Source organism: Crocuta crocuta, unplaced genomic scaffold (genome assembly GCF_008692635.1).
Source record: "Crocuta crocuta isolate KB4526 unplaced genomic scaffold, BGI_CrCroc_1.0 scaffold141, whole genome shotgun sequence".
In the NCBI taxonomy this organism is placed as follows: Eukaryota; Metazoa; Chordata; class Mammalia; order Carnivora; family Hyaenidae; genus Crocuta; species Crocuta crocuta.
Genome location: NW_027527951.1, coordinates 1,156,452 through 1,169,144, shown reverse-complemented (window position 1 = coordinate 1,169,144; position 12,693 = coordinate 1,156,452). Strand labels below are relative to the sequence as shown.

The 12,693-nt window shown below is 37.8% G+C and overlaps 1 non-coding gene across 1 annotated transcript; it reads right to left on the bottom strand.

The window, feature by feature from the left end:
• Positions 1 to 12,124: 12,124 nt before the first annotated feature.
• TRNAC-GCA (transfer RNA cysteine (anticodon GCA)) lies at positions 12,125 to 12,209 on the bottom strand. Its single transcript has one exon. It is a non-coding gene; the product is annotated as a tRNA-Cys (tRNA).
• Positions 12,210 to 12,693: the final 484 nt, after the last annotated feature.

Here is a 12,693-nt window from a genome sequence, read left to right as displayed (position 1 = left end):
ACAGGTGACTATGCAAATTTACATTTTTCCCCTAGGAATTTCAGGAAATACATAAAGGACTTTGGACCCACTCAGTGTGGAATTCAGGGATATGAGATGATTTCAGACTCAGGGTCAATTACATTACAGTTAGTGCTTCTACTGCATACAGTGTACATTCAGTTCTCTGCTAATTCCTTTTTGGTTTTGGTAGTTTTCATATTGGTCCCAGAAAATAAGTGTTCATGTTTATAGGAAAAGACAATGGAGTCAATTGGAGCTCATAACAATTGCAGTCACAAGCTTAGACTGCAGAGTAAGTTGATGGAAACATTAGCATCTCCGGGGAAGCTGTTTATGTGTGGGTACATCACAACTAAGAGAGCTTCCTCCCACCCTTTATGCAGAGGTGCAGTGGTTTTCGGTGGGATTCTCCTAGAAGCAGACTTTGAGACAAAGTGCAAGTGCAAACAGCTTATATAGAATGTGAGGTAAACACCCAAAGGAAAATAAAGAAGTGAGTTTATTCCCCCAAGGAAACTCAGAAATGCACTTATTAGAATTATCCCACCCAATGGCAAGAGAGCTGGGGGATTTACACCCAACTCTTAAGAGTCATTTCCTAAAGAATAACAGAGGGTGGTAAATATTGATTTCACCAGTATGTCCAGCCTGTTTCATGTGGGCCAAGTGACCAGATAAAAAGCTCACTCGGGCATAGTTAGCCTACAGACAGCAGGCTAACAACCAGAAGTTGGCGGGAGTATCCTGACCGAGTAAAGTCTGTAGGATGTGAGCATCTGTCACAGGAAGTGAATAGGCAAGGTTACCTGTCTCCATCTGCCAGAGGGTTGGGAAGGAAAGGGATTAGAAAACCAGCAGACTTTCCTAAGGCTACCTACTATAACACAGTGCTGCAAAGTTGCTGGGTATTAATATAGCACACACATGCATACTAGTACCAGTTGAGTTGGTTGGTTTAATATTTAGATATTATGTAAAATGTCCTGTCACACACTAATCGTCTCCCGACTTCAGCAGCTGTTCTAAATTTGTATATAAGGTGACTTATATAACCTTCACATCACGGTAGCACTGTAGTGTTACCGTACTCAGTGTTAGGCGAGAACACTAAGGTTCAGTATGGAAATGATTCCATGATACATACCAGCAAAACCTGCATGTGAAAACAAATGTCAAGACGATTGTCCTTTGCACTTTTAAAAGTCCCTACCTTATAAAAGATTGGGATGTATGTCCCTGTGTAGGTTAAGGACAGAAGAAACTTTGGTGACCCAAGGATGTGATATGGGTAAAACAGTATACAAAAGGAGAAATGATAAAGCAATTGTCTTAGTCTGTTCAGGATATTATGACAACATGCCATGGACTGGGTGGCTTAAACAAGGGACATTGATTTCTTCATGGTCCTGGAACCTGAAAGTCCAAGGTCGGGGTACCAGCAGACCTGGGCTCTGGTGAGAGCCTTCTTCCTGGCTTGCAGATGGCCACCTTCTTACTGTGGTCTTTCCTAGGTCTTTCCTGGGTACATGTGCCTGAGGATGGGGAGGTCCGGTGTCTCTTGTCTTCTCATGAAAGCACTAATTCCATCACGAGGGGCTCCACTCTCAAGACCTCATTAAAACCTAATTAGTCTCTAACAGTCTTACCTCCAAATACCATCACACTGAGGGTTGTGAATGAAATATCTGAATTTTGGAAAGATGAAAATTTCAACAGAAAAGGGAGCAATTGACAAAAACATATTTTCCAAAATGTTTGTTTTATGTAGAATGGGATTGAGTATGGAAGTCAAATAAATTGGAGAAATGTTAAATGTTTAAGCAATGTGATTTTGCTTAATATACATTTAAACAATTTTTGTTCGTTTTCCTGCAGGACATTGCAGATTTTTAACATGTAAATTATATCGTGACTAGCCAAGAAGAAGACAGAGTATGTCTTTCTCTCAAGAGTATTTTGTTATAATCCCAAGATTATTCTCCTACTTTTCATGGAATATATTCTGGGTAGAGACCCTGAGATCTTTTACACTAGACATCTTCCCCCACGCATAAATACTGTTTAAGTTAATTTGTTAATAAATGTTCCATTCTAAATTTCCTAAATTAACTATTGCTAGATTAAGCATTAGAAGAATTTATGCTTCCTTTTTAAAAAAGGTATCAGGTGAACACGTTGCCAAAAGATAATTGTAAATGTCAGAGATGGGTTCATACGCGGATCTATTTAGTGATTAAGGCCACAAACTGCCCACTATCATTTTCACACTTGCAATTATTCATAATTTTAGACTTGTCTCAGGCAGACCAACTAAATCTCCCTTGAAAAATGGAGAGGGAAGCCTATCCCATTCAGCCACAGTCCAGAAGGAATTCCCTGATTTCCAGGACTCACATGACATGATTTCTTTTTAGTTCCATACCTTGTATACCTTTTGGTAAATCACCTTCTATATTCCTTTATTTTTTAATTCAAATTAATAAAGTCTGACAGAATTCATTTTCAGTTTCTTCAAAATTCTCGTCCGTGGGACAGAAGTCTTCCAAAGCACAATAAAACATTTTTTAAGGTCTTTATTCTCTCTCCTCGACTGAAGTGACACTCCGAAGTTTCATATAATTTCTAGTCTGCATCTCATAAAATACTGGCAAAATTTATCAATTCAAATTAAATAGATGTAGCACAGCGTAATCTTTCTCTATTAAATATGTCACTTTTTGCAATTGTTTCTTAATATCCCTCACAGCTTCCATCTAAGATTAGCACTTTCTTTGCTGCCAGAGTTTCACTAACCTACTGAATTATTCACTGAAGCATAACCTTCAGATATCAGGTTAGAAAGACCTTGATTATGGCAGGAAGTGAACTGTATAAACCATTTTTCTTTAAAAGAAAATTTCTCAGTATAGCAAAGTCTGAAATGAGATAAGTATTAAATGTGTGTAAAAATTAAGTTCATAATTGATAGGAATTTAGCCAACTGTGACATTCCAGCATTTTGTTTATTATAATGTATAATACCATCTTAAGTACCACAAAGCCACATAAAAGCACGTGCATTGCCATAGTGGTCATTTAACCTGAGAGGACACCAGATGTAACGAACAAAGTTGTTGTGGGTAAGATCACATGATGTTTTACACACTCTCTGAATATGCAGAATAATTTTTAAAAGCTGTATTTCCTCTGTATGTTCCATTCACTTGTCTTTCCTTCACTAGAGCCTTGTTTTAGTGTCCTTTACCACTAGGGTTCATGGTGAAGTCAGCAATTCACCACGGGGCTCCCTGCAGCAAATTCTATTAGTAGTGTCCATTGCTTTATCTCAATTCAGTGCTGAAAGGTTATTAGAATACCGACTGAGGAGACAACACTCTTGGAACACCTTTGCTGGTGTTGAAATCAGAAACCTCACCACTCACAAATCAGCCACTTCATGACCAATCTGCTGGGCACCCAATAGCTAAAGTGCAACACAGCAGCATGTTCCTACTTGATGAGAAGAAAATGCATAAAGACAAACACTAGTCTACATTTATCTACATTTATCCCATCACCCACTGGGAGAGGTTTTTTTTTTTTTTCTGACAATATATTTGACCCAAGACAGCATTCAAGTGACTTTCCAAATACTCAGGTGGAGCATATATATTTTAAATATCAGTCTACTTATTAATGTTAGGCTTCTCCTACCATTACCAGTGTTGTAAAAGTCAACACAACTTACGAATGTCAATAGTGAGACATGATGCATTATTAAAGAGTGTGCTTTGATCAGATTTTCTACGTAGATTTGCTGTTCAGATGGAGGCAATAAACCAAGAAACATTTTTCACCATGAATCAATGTAAATCGTATAGACAACATTAACAATTTTCTTTTAATGTTGCCCACCCTGTCCCCACCAAAACTACTGATTGCGTTCTCTTCTAAAATTTTAATATGGTTGAATGATTATTTGAAAGGCTTTTTACAAGCACTTAGGGAAGTGCTAAATAAACAGGGGAAATGACAAGGTGCTCAGAACAAACAGTGCGCTGTGGGAGAAAGACCCAAGAAATGTGCTGGTAAAAGGGAAAATTGTGAAAACGCTTTTTCCTTAAGAAACAAAGAAAATCTTATTAGAAAAAACATCACAATAATTTGCCATTTTGTTCAGGTGAAAAATTCAATTATTATACATTCATACCAACAAAATGTTTTTAATGGAGAAAAAATTATAAGAACTTGGAAGTTTTATGAGAGGTTGCACATGGTTTATTAGAGTACAAATGCATATCTTTTCTTCTTTCTCTCTACTCTATGATTTTTTTTATCCCATAAGTACTTGAATTGTTGGATAAATACAAGAAAAAAAGTGGAAGAAAAAGTTTCCTCCTTTAATGCACACGTGTCATACCTTGCCAAATTGATATAGCTTACTTTTTCTGCATTTGGCTCCTTCATCTTTTCTGGGTGGAGTATGAATTTAAAAAATCATAACATCAACATATGAATGTGAGACACATCATAGGAAATAGAAAGATGTAGTTTTATCACTGGGTAATGAGGTACAGAGCGATAAGTCATTTTCTAAGAAAATTCCCAACAAACCTTCTTCCATTAAAAAAATATGGAATGGAGTTAAATTACAAAGAATTTTCCTAGTGATAATTCTCAGTAGAGGGAGGCTATCTAGAATTGCCCTCCCATTTACAATGATTAAGCCCCTAAATAACTGCAGAAATGACCAGGTCCCTGTCTAGCCCTCAAGAAATTCAGTCATGTAGAGGTGTTCTCAGTCTAGTCCAGAAGGATATACTCCATCTAGCACAGGGCTGGCAAATAAAGTTATTCTTCTTATGTTCACATCACTCATACTTTTATTGGTCCTTTTTCTTGCTGGTCTCAAATGTGACTCAAGAATCTTTCTCAACAAAGTGTAGATTAGCCTTTGACTTGAAATTGCGTTGCTGTCTCTGATTTAATGGGCAGTCCTTATTCTGTGATATTTCTACTGTGTCTGACATTACGTTTTCAGGATTTACACGGATGGGAAACAAAGTGTGCATGTTAGATATGTCAGGAGAATGCCTCAGTAGATTGCTTTGAGGACAAAGAATTTAATTGTTCTTTTTTAAAAAAAAAATTTTAATGTTTATTTATTTCTGGGAGAGATAGAGAGTGTGAGCAAGGGAGGGTCAGAGAGAGAGGGAGACACAGAATCCGAAGCAGGCTCCAGGCTCTGAGCTGGCAGTCAGCACAGAGCCTGACGCGGGGCTGGAACCCACAAACCACGAGATCATGACCTGAGCCGAAGTCAGATGCTTAACCAACCGACTGAGCCACCCAAGTGCCCTGAATTTAATTGTTCTAATTTCTTTGCGTGTCAGGAATTTATGCCAGTGTGAATCAGAATTCAGGAGAGGGTCTGGGATTCGTTTTCCGACCAGTCTTCTGCAGGTTAAAACAGGACATGATTTGTTGATGCTCTTGATGATAGTTACAGTGAGCTCCAGAATCATTGTATATATAACAGTCATCAAATTTCATCGAACTTTTTTATATAATGCTTGCTTCCATGCAGGACCACATGTTGTCTGCAGGCATAGAACACACTTATCTTGCTCACTGCTTAATGTCCAACATATCATAAGGGGATCACTGCTATAGAATAAATGCTCAATAAGATTTTAATAAATTAATAATTTAATTGGATGATGCTCTGAAAATGCTTGATAATTGAAAGTTCAGGCAAAATTAAACAAAAATCTAGGGGTGCCTGCCAGACTCAGTTGGTAGAGCATATGACTCTTGATCTCAGGGTTGTGAATTCAAGCCCCATGTTGGGTCTAGAGCTTACTTAAAAAATATGTGAATATAAGTGCCGGACAAGATGACTGGATATACCATATTCATTAGGCTAAAACCAGGCTTCTCAGAAGTTCCATTGGCAAGGGATATAAATGGTACACTCAGAGTCACCCACTTCTTAATCAGCTTAACTCCTGCTGAAAATGCAAAAGGGAATGGAGGCCCCCAGGGAATGGTAGATCTCATGGAAAGTCAATTAAGTAAACTAGGCATGTGGTGGGATGAGTGAAGCGTTGGAGAAGGGACAGTGAGTAGCAGGATCCGAAGTTTCTTATGAATCTGAGGACTGCTGGGTCCCTGGAGCCAAGGCTTCATCCAAGGTGAGGATTCATTTGTCCCTTTATATTTTTTCACTTTCCCTATTTTCTCTTTGTTTTTGTTCTTCCTCAAATTGATAACAGCAACTACATATGATACAACAATCCAATGTAAGTGGCACTTAATCTGTGGCACTAAGATCACTCATGAGGAATCAAACCAATCCACGCCCATTCTGTTAGTCTAATTTTCCTAAGTATATTTAGAAGAGATGGAATGCAAGAAATTACCACAATAAGTTGAGTGAATAGTTTTTTTCCTTCCTAAACAATCCTTTCTTATTAAGAACTTTCACGAGATTGCTAATGAACACTGTGATACAAGCATTTTATTTAACATCTTTCTCCAGTTTGTCAGGATACAGTGTTTACAGTGCTATAGAAAGACCCATTGCTGGCATTCTGGAATTCATGATTGTTATTTTGTTGAGACATCTTTTGCCTCTGTCCCTGATGTCTCCTTTGTTACCAATAAAAACTATACCTGAGCTACCTGGTAAGCATTGGTGGCGGTTTGCCTGTGAAAATAGGCCACAAAGATGGCAAATGGAATTACTGTTGGTGGTCATTTCAAAGTACTTGCTTCAAAACACAGAAACTTTGAGTGATATTCCTAAGCCATATAATAAACTAGCTTAGATCATTCTAAGAACAATTACTCATTTCTGTGGCCCCCTTATCACTTTCTTGACTAACCAAGTGAATATTTCACTAGTGGGCTACTCATGGAAACCCCAATCAAGATTTGTGGCAGGGTGATAATTTATTTCAAATTTATAATTGTGTTCCCAATGTGTGTTAAAGGAAGTAGTTTGCCCTTCCTTTCCCTATGTAGAGCCATATGATGAGGATTTCCTGAGTTAGGTGACTATTTCATAACTAAGTCTTGGCTGCAGAGAGAGTAAGCTACCACCTACACAGCATGATTTATAGATTTTCAAGAGTGGTCTCCTACAGACTTTATTTCTCCTGATAGCTTATTACCATACCTGAAATTTCACTAGAATTGCTCCTTTGGTTTTAAAAAAATTTTTTAATGTTTCATTTATTTCTGAGAGAGAGAGAGATAACGTGAGCAGGGGAGGGTCAGAGAGAGAGGGAGACAAGAATCTGAAGACAGGCTCCAGGCGGTGAGCTGGCTGTCAGCACAGAGCCCAACGCAGGGCTCCAACCCACAAACTGCGAGATCATGACCTGAGCCGAAGTCGGACGCTTAACCGACTGAGCCACCCAGGTGCCCCTAGAATTGCTCCTTTGGAACCCCTCAAGTCAAAGCTTTTAGCAACTTTGAGTAGTCTGCTTTGTGGGGAAGTAAGAGATTGAGGCATTAAAACTTTGTATTACCAAACACTAGAGTATTCCAGGATTCTATTCTCAGGTGACTTTTCTTTGTCCAAGCTTTCTCCCTAAGTGATCTTCATCAAATCCAGTTAAGCGAAATTTGCCTAAGAAGATTTCCAAATTTTATCTTACTCTAACTTCTCCATTGTGCTCTGTATTTTACGTCTGATTTCCTATTAAACAACTCCACTTGGACGTGTAATTGGCATCATAAATCCCATCTGGAAGCAAGGACTTCTCCCAGCTTCCTTCATCTTAGCAAATAGCATCACCATGGATCTGGAGCTGTTATTGATTTCTTTATTTCTTCACCTTGCACATCTAATTTATTAGTGAGCCTGGTCAGTTCTGCATTAAAAATATGTCCATTTTCTGCACCATGCCCAGAATGAACTTATAGAAATGTGAACACAATGAGTATATTTTCCTACTTAAATTTCTCTAATACTTTCCCACAGAATTTAACAAATAATTGCAAATTCTTATTATGGACTTATGCCTTAGGAAGTACTGTTCTCTCCAGGTTTACTATGCTTTGATGCTGTAATCATCTCGGATTTCTTTCTTTTCCTTAATACATTAAGATCATTCATACTCAGGGACCTCAATCTGAAATATTTGGGCTAGTTCCTTTATTTCATTCATATCTAACTCTAAAAAAAGAGACCTTCCATAACTATTCAGTTGAATAGTCCCCTAACCAACTCTCTCACATTATACTAATATTGCCTTTAACATTTGTTAATTTTTGAATTACTTGACTAATTTATCTTATTTTTATCTTGCCTTTTTTCTGAGAAGAGGGATCCGTCTTCTTTACTGTTCTTAGGGCATATCTGGAACAATGATTAAAATACTATAGAAACTCTATACGTATTGTCTGAAGGAATATAGAATGGACAGAAGTAAAATCCTAGTGTCCAAAATTATGGCTTGTGTATTCTCTCCACCTAATTTTCAGGCTGGAAATGAATACCAATGGGCATATTAGTTTAAAATCTAGCTTAATGTTGTGTGTGTGTCAACTATACTCAAATAAAAGCTTAAACACATAAATAAATATTAAGAGAAAATAAGAAATATCTCTGTGGTCATTTTTGGAAAAAAGATAATCTGCCATATTATACTGCATTGCATTTTAACCCCACCAGAATGGTAGCTCTATGACAGCTGTGACTTCTCACTCATCCCTCTATGTATTTGTTGAGTAAGTAAATAACAGTATTCCCCCCTGCGAATAAAGTAAAATAATAAAATAAAATAAAATATAGCTTAATGTATAAACTAGATTATGCTACAGGCACCACTTGGCCTCAGAATTCTTGATAGTTTCACATAAATCTAACTTTTAATAATTTTTCATGGGAGGTCTGATGCCAGTCAGTGGAGATGCTGCTTCATCAGGTGACCCAGGATTCCGTACATGTTATCCTCTCCCCAGGGACATGGAGGTGACACACTAGCTTTTAACTGTTTGGCCTACACTTCTGATAAGTTAGTATTAGCTGCAGCTAGTTCCATGGCCTAATGTAATTGCAAAGGGAGTATATAATATATAATTTGGGGGAGTGTATGATACACATGGTAAGTAATGCTGCCTCCGACACATCAGTGGCAAGTTAGGCAAGTTAGTTACAGGAGTAAGATGTGGAAAGGATGTAGGAGAAAAGAAGTAAGTGCTTGAAATTTTAAGAAGACAAGAGAGAGGGAAAAGGACTTAACTGAAATATGCCCACATTGCTCCCTGAGCTGTTCCCACCACGAACAGCTTATGCAAGGCCAGCAATAACGTCTACACCGGTGGATACATTTTGCCATTTGGTTTGCAGCTGTAGCTGGCATTATTTCCTGTGCCTAGTGTTATTTGAAACTTTGCCTCGTAAACTCATGTCCTTCTTGATCCCTTTGCTCTAAAGTATCTTCCCACCCTCAGATGGCCCCACCTCAGGCTGGCTTTTGTGTTCCACTTCTCAGCTAATCATCTTAGATTAATACCAGGGGCACTTTTGCCTAATGGAGTTTCAGCCAGGAAGAGAGAGAGAGAATCAGGGAGAAAGCTCCTGCTAAGTGAAAATGTCTCCTCATTTTCTTCTGTGTTTTACATGCTCTCTAGTATAAAAGAAATCACAGAAGTCAATGGATTAAATATAAATGTGAAGTAAGGAAATATGCGATAAAAGAGAGGCGGATAAAAACGTACTTGAGCCCAATGGACGGACCATGTGGTGAGCTGATATATACTTTAATTCTGGCATCCCCGTGGCTAGCCAGGTTGACAACATTTCAAAGATGACAATTATTTGGAATAAATCCAAGATTATACTTTAAATAAAAATGTTCATAAATCATAGCTCTTCCACTATGAATAGGACAAGCACATAAGCAATTACTTACAGGAGCAGTATTATCTTGCAATTCAAGCTGTTTCTTAAGTTGATTTGACTAAAAGCTTATTTTTTTCCCCCAAAGTGAAAAATGAAAACATTCAACTCATCTTGCTTTGTCCTGTATATGAAGTTCAATTAGATGAATCACTTATTCTCTCAGAAAGTTACATGAATGAAAAATGGGAATTCAAGGAAAAGGAAAAAGAGAGATTGAACCTGGGTGGGGTGCTGCAGAAGGAAGCTGGGTGGCTGGGAGAGGGGAGGGACCCAGTCCCCCCCAGTGAGAGTATCAGGTGCCTCAGGGGACTCTGGATTTGGGAAGAAGAAGCTTTCTGTTTGTTGGGGTCCGAAACAATGGAACCCATAAAACTACTCCTTCTCCCCCCACCCTGCCCTTCTTGTAGCACATGAGAGTGAGTACTTCTGGTAGTGGATGTGCCACCTGTCAGCGTTGTGTACTTAGAGGAGTTTACCAACTCATTAAGTGTCCCTGCAGCATTTGCACAATGTAAATTTAAACCTCACAGGCTGAATTTAAATAAGGTGATGCATGTGGACTTCTTAGCACATCTCAGGCACATATTACACGCTGCTATGAAGCTCTGGTGCCCCTAAGGGTACTATAAAGAATTTTGTACCTAACTGTATCTATTTATTTCTGGCATTGAGACAATTAATTCATGAATGCTCAATTAGTGTGTATAAAAATAATAATCTCATCACGATTTTCCTATCACAGCTTTCCTATCGCATCATCAGATGACGAGAAAACTTTACTCTCTCAGTTTCTTAGTGGAGATCAATATTTCATTATTATGTGTACCTCTCAGTGATGTGCCAATAGCTTCTTACATTCTGGGATAAAAATGATGCAGGGCATGCTACCCATTCATTTGGTACAGAGAATGGCTCTTACCTACATACTCATGGAACAGGTTTCTTGGTGCAAACGGAAGTTGTAAATTCAATGAGTAAATGTTATATTGCCTAGTAGTGAACAAACTTCAGGAAGATGCGGAGAAGAAATTACAGAAGACAAATCTCTGTTGGTTCCAGATTAGATTTCTTTAACATGTTGAGAAATGCTGAAATGTAATGGGATATATTACAGATATATCCTGCAGACTACTTTGGGCAAAATTGCCTTTTAAAATGGGAAGTAAAGATGGTGATCCTTAATATAATGCCAGCATTTATCCACATGGACAGATTTTGGTAAGGGACATTGAAAATTGAAAAAAAATGGGTGCCTGGGTAGTTCAGTCTGGTTAAGTGTCTGACTTCAGCTCAGGTCATGATCTTACCATTTGTGAGCCACATCAGGCTCCGTGCTGACAGCTGAGAGCCTGCAGCGTGTTTCAGATTCTCTGTCTCCCTCTCTCTCTCTCTGCTCCTCCCCTATTCATACTCTGTCTCTCTCTCAAAAATAAACAAACATTTAAAACCATAAAAAATAAAATACACTGTTTTATAACATATTCAATTAAATTATTAAAAGTAAGAGCTATAAAGGAATCTTTACCTCATCATATACTCACATGTATAAGAAAGTATAGGCATAGAAGTGAAAAAATAGAAAGTCCTGAGTTATACCTGTGTTTATTAAAACGATTTCACATAAAATGAAGATACAGTTCCAATCAGGGATAAGATTATATATTGTACACAAAAAAATTATTAGTGCAGTCTTAGTCATTTTGATAAATGATGTTTAGAGCCCCTATTTCACAACTTATGCCAATAATTTGCAAATGTGTTAAACATAGGTATAGAGGACAACACCTGGTGCTTGTCATATCAAGTGACCTCCTTAATCCCCATCACCTATTTTACCCAATCCCATCCCACCTCCCCTCTGGTAGGTTTGTTTCCTATAGTTCCTATAGTTAAGAGTCTGGTTTTTTTGGTGAAAAAAAGTTGTTTTATGTAATTTGGAGTTGTGGAGGCCTTTCTAAGCATGGCAGCAGTCAGAAATCATTTTCAAAAAGTTTTAGAATCAATTACTTATAATGTACAATTGAAACCCAAATGACAACCTGAGAATAGTTTGAAACGCATATAACATCCAAACTATCTCTAATATATAGATGCCTCTCTCTCTCTCCTTTTTAATGTTTATTTACTTTTGAGAGAAAGAGAGGCAGAGTGCAGGTGGAGGAGAGGCAGAGAGAGAAGGAGATGCGGAATTTGAAGCAGGCTCGAGGCTCTGAGCTGTCAGCACAGAGCCTGAAGTGGGAGTTGAACCCACGGACTGTGAGATCATGACCTGAGCTGCAGTCAGACGCTTAACCGACTGAGCCACCCAGGCGCCCCTTGATGCCTTTCTTAATGTTTACAATAAATGCAACCAAAATAAAAATAATGTGTAAAAAGTATAAATAAGTAATTCATAAAGAATAAACCTAAATCATCTATAAGAAAAAGAAAAACTGTTCAAGCTGGTTATTAAAGAAATTCAGGTTAAAATAATAATAAATAACTTCTGTACTTACAAATTGGCAAAGATGTACTTTTAGAGTTAGAATGCCTGCTGACATTTATTGACTGCTTTCTAATGATAGACACTGTTTTAAACATTCAGTATCCTGTATGCTCTTTCTAACAAACCTCTAAGAAGATATCATAACTACCATCTCTATTTATAGAACAATGAGGCTGAGACTGGTTAATTAATTAGCCTCATACAGCTGTTAAGTAGTGGAGTCAGGTTTTGATGCCAGATATCTTACATTAGATTAATCAGGAGTGTGAAAAAAATATTGTTGGAGGAAATGCAAGATGATACTATGTTT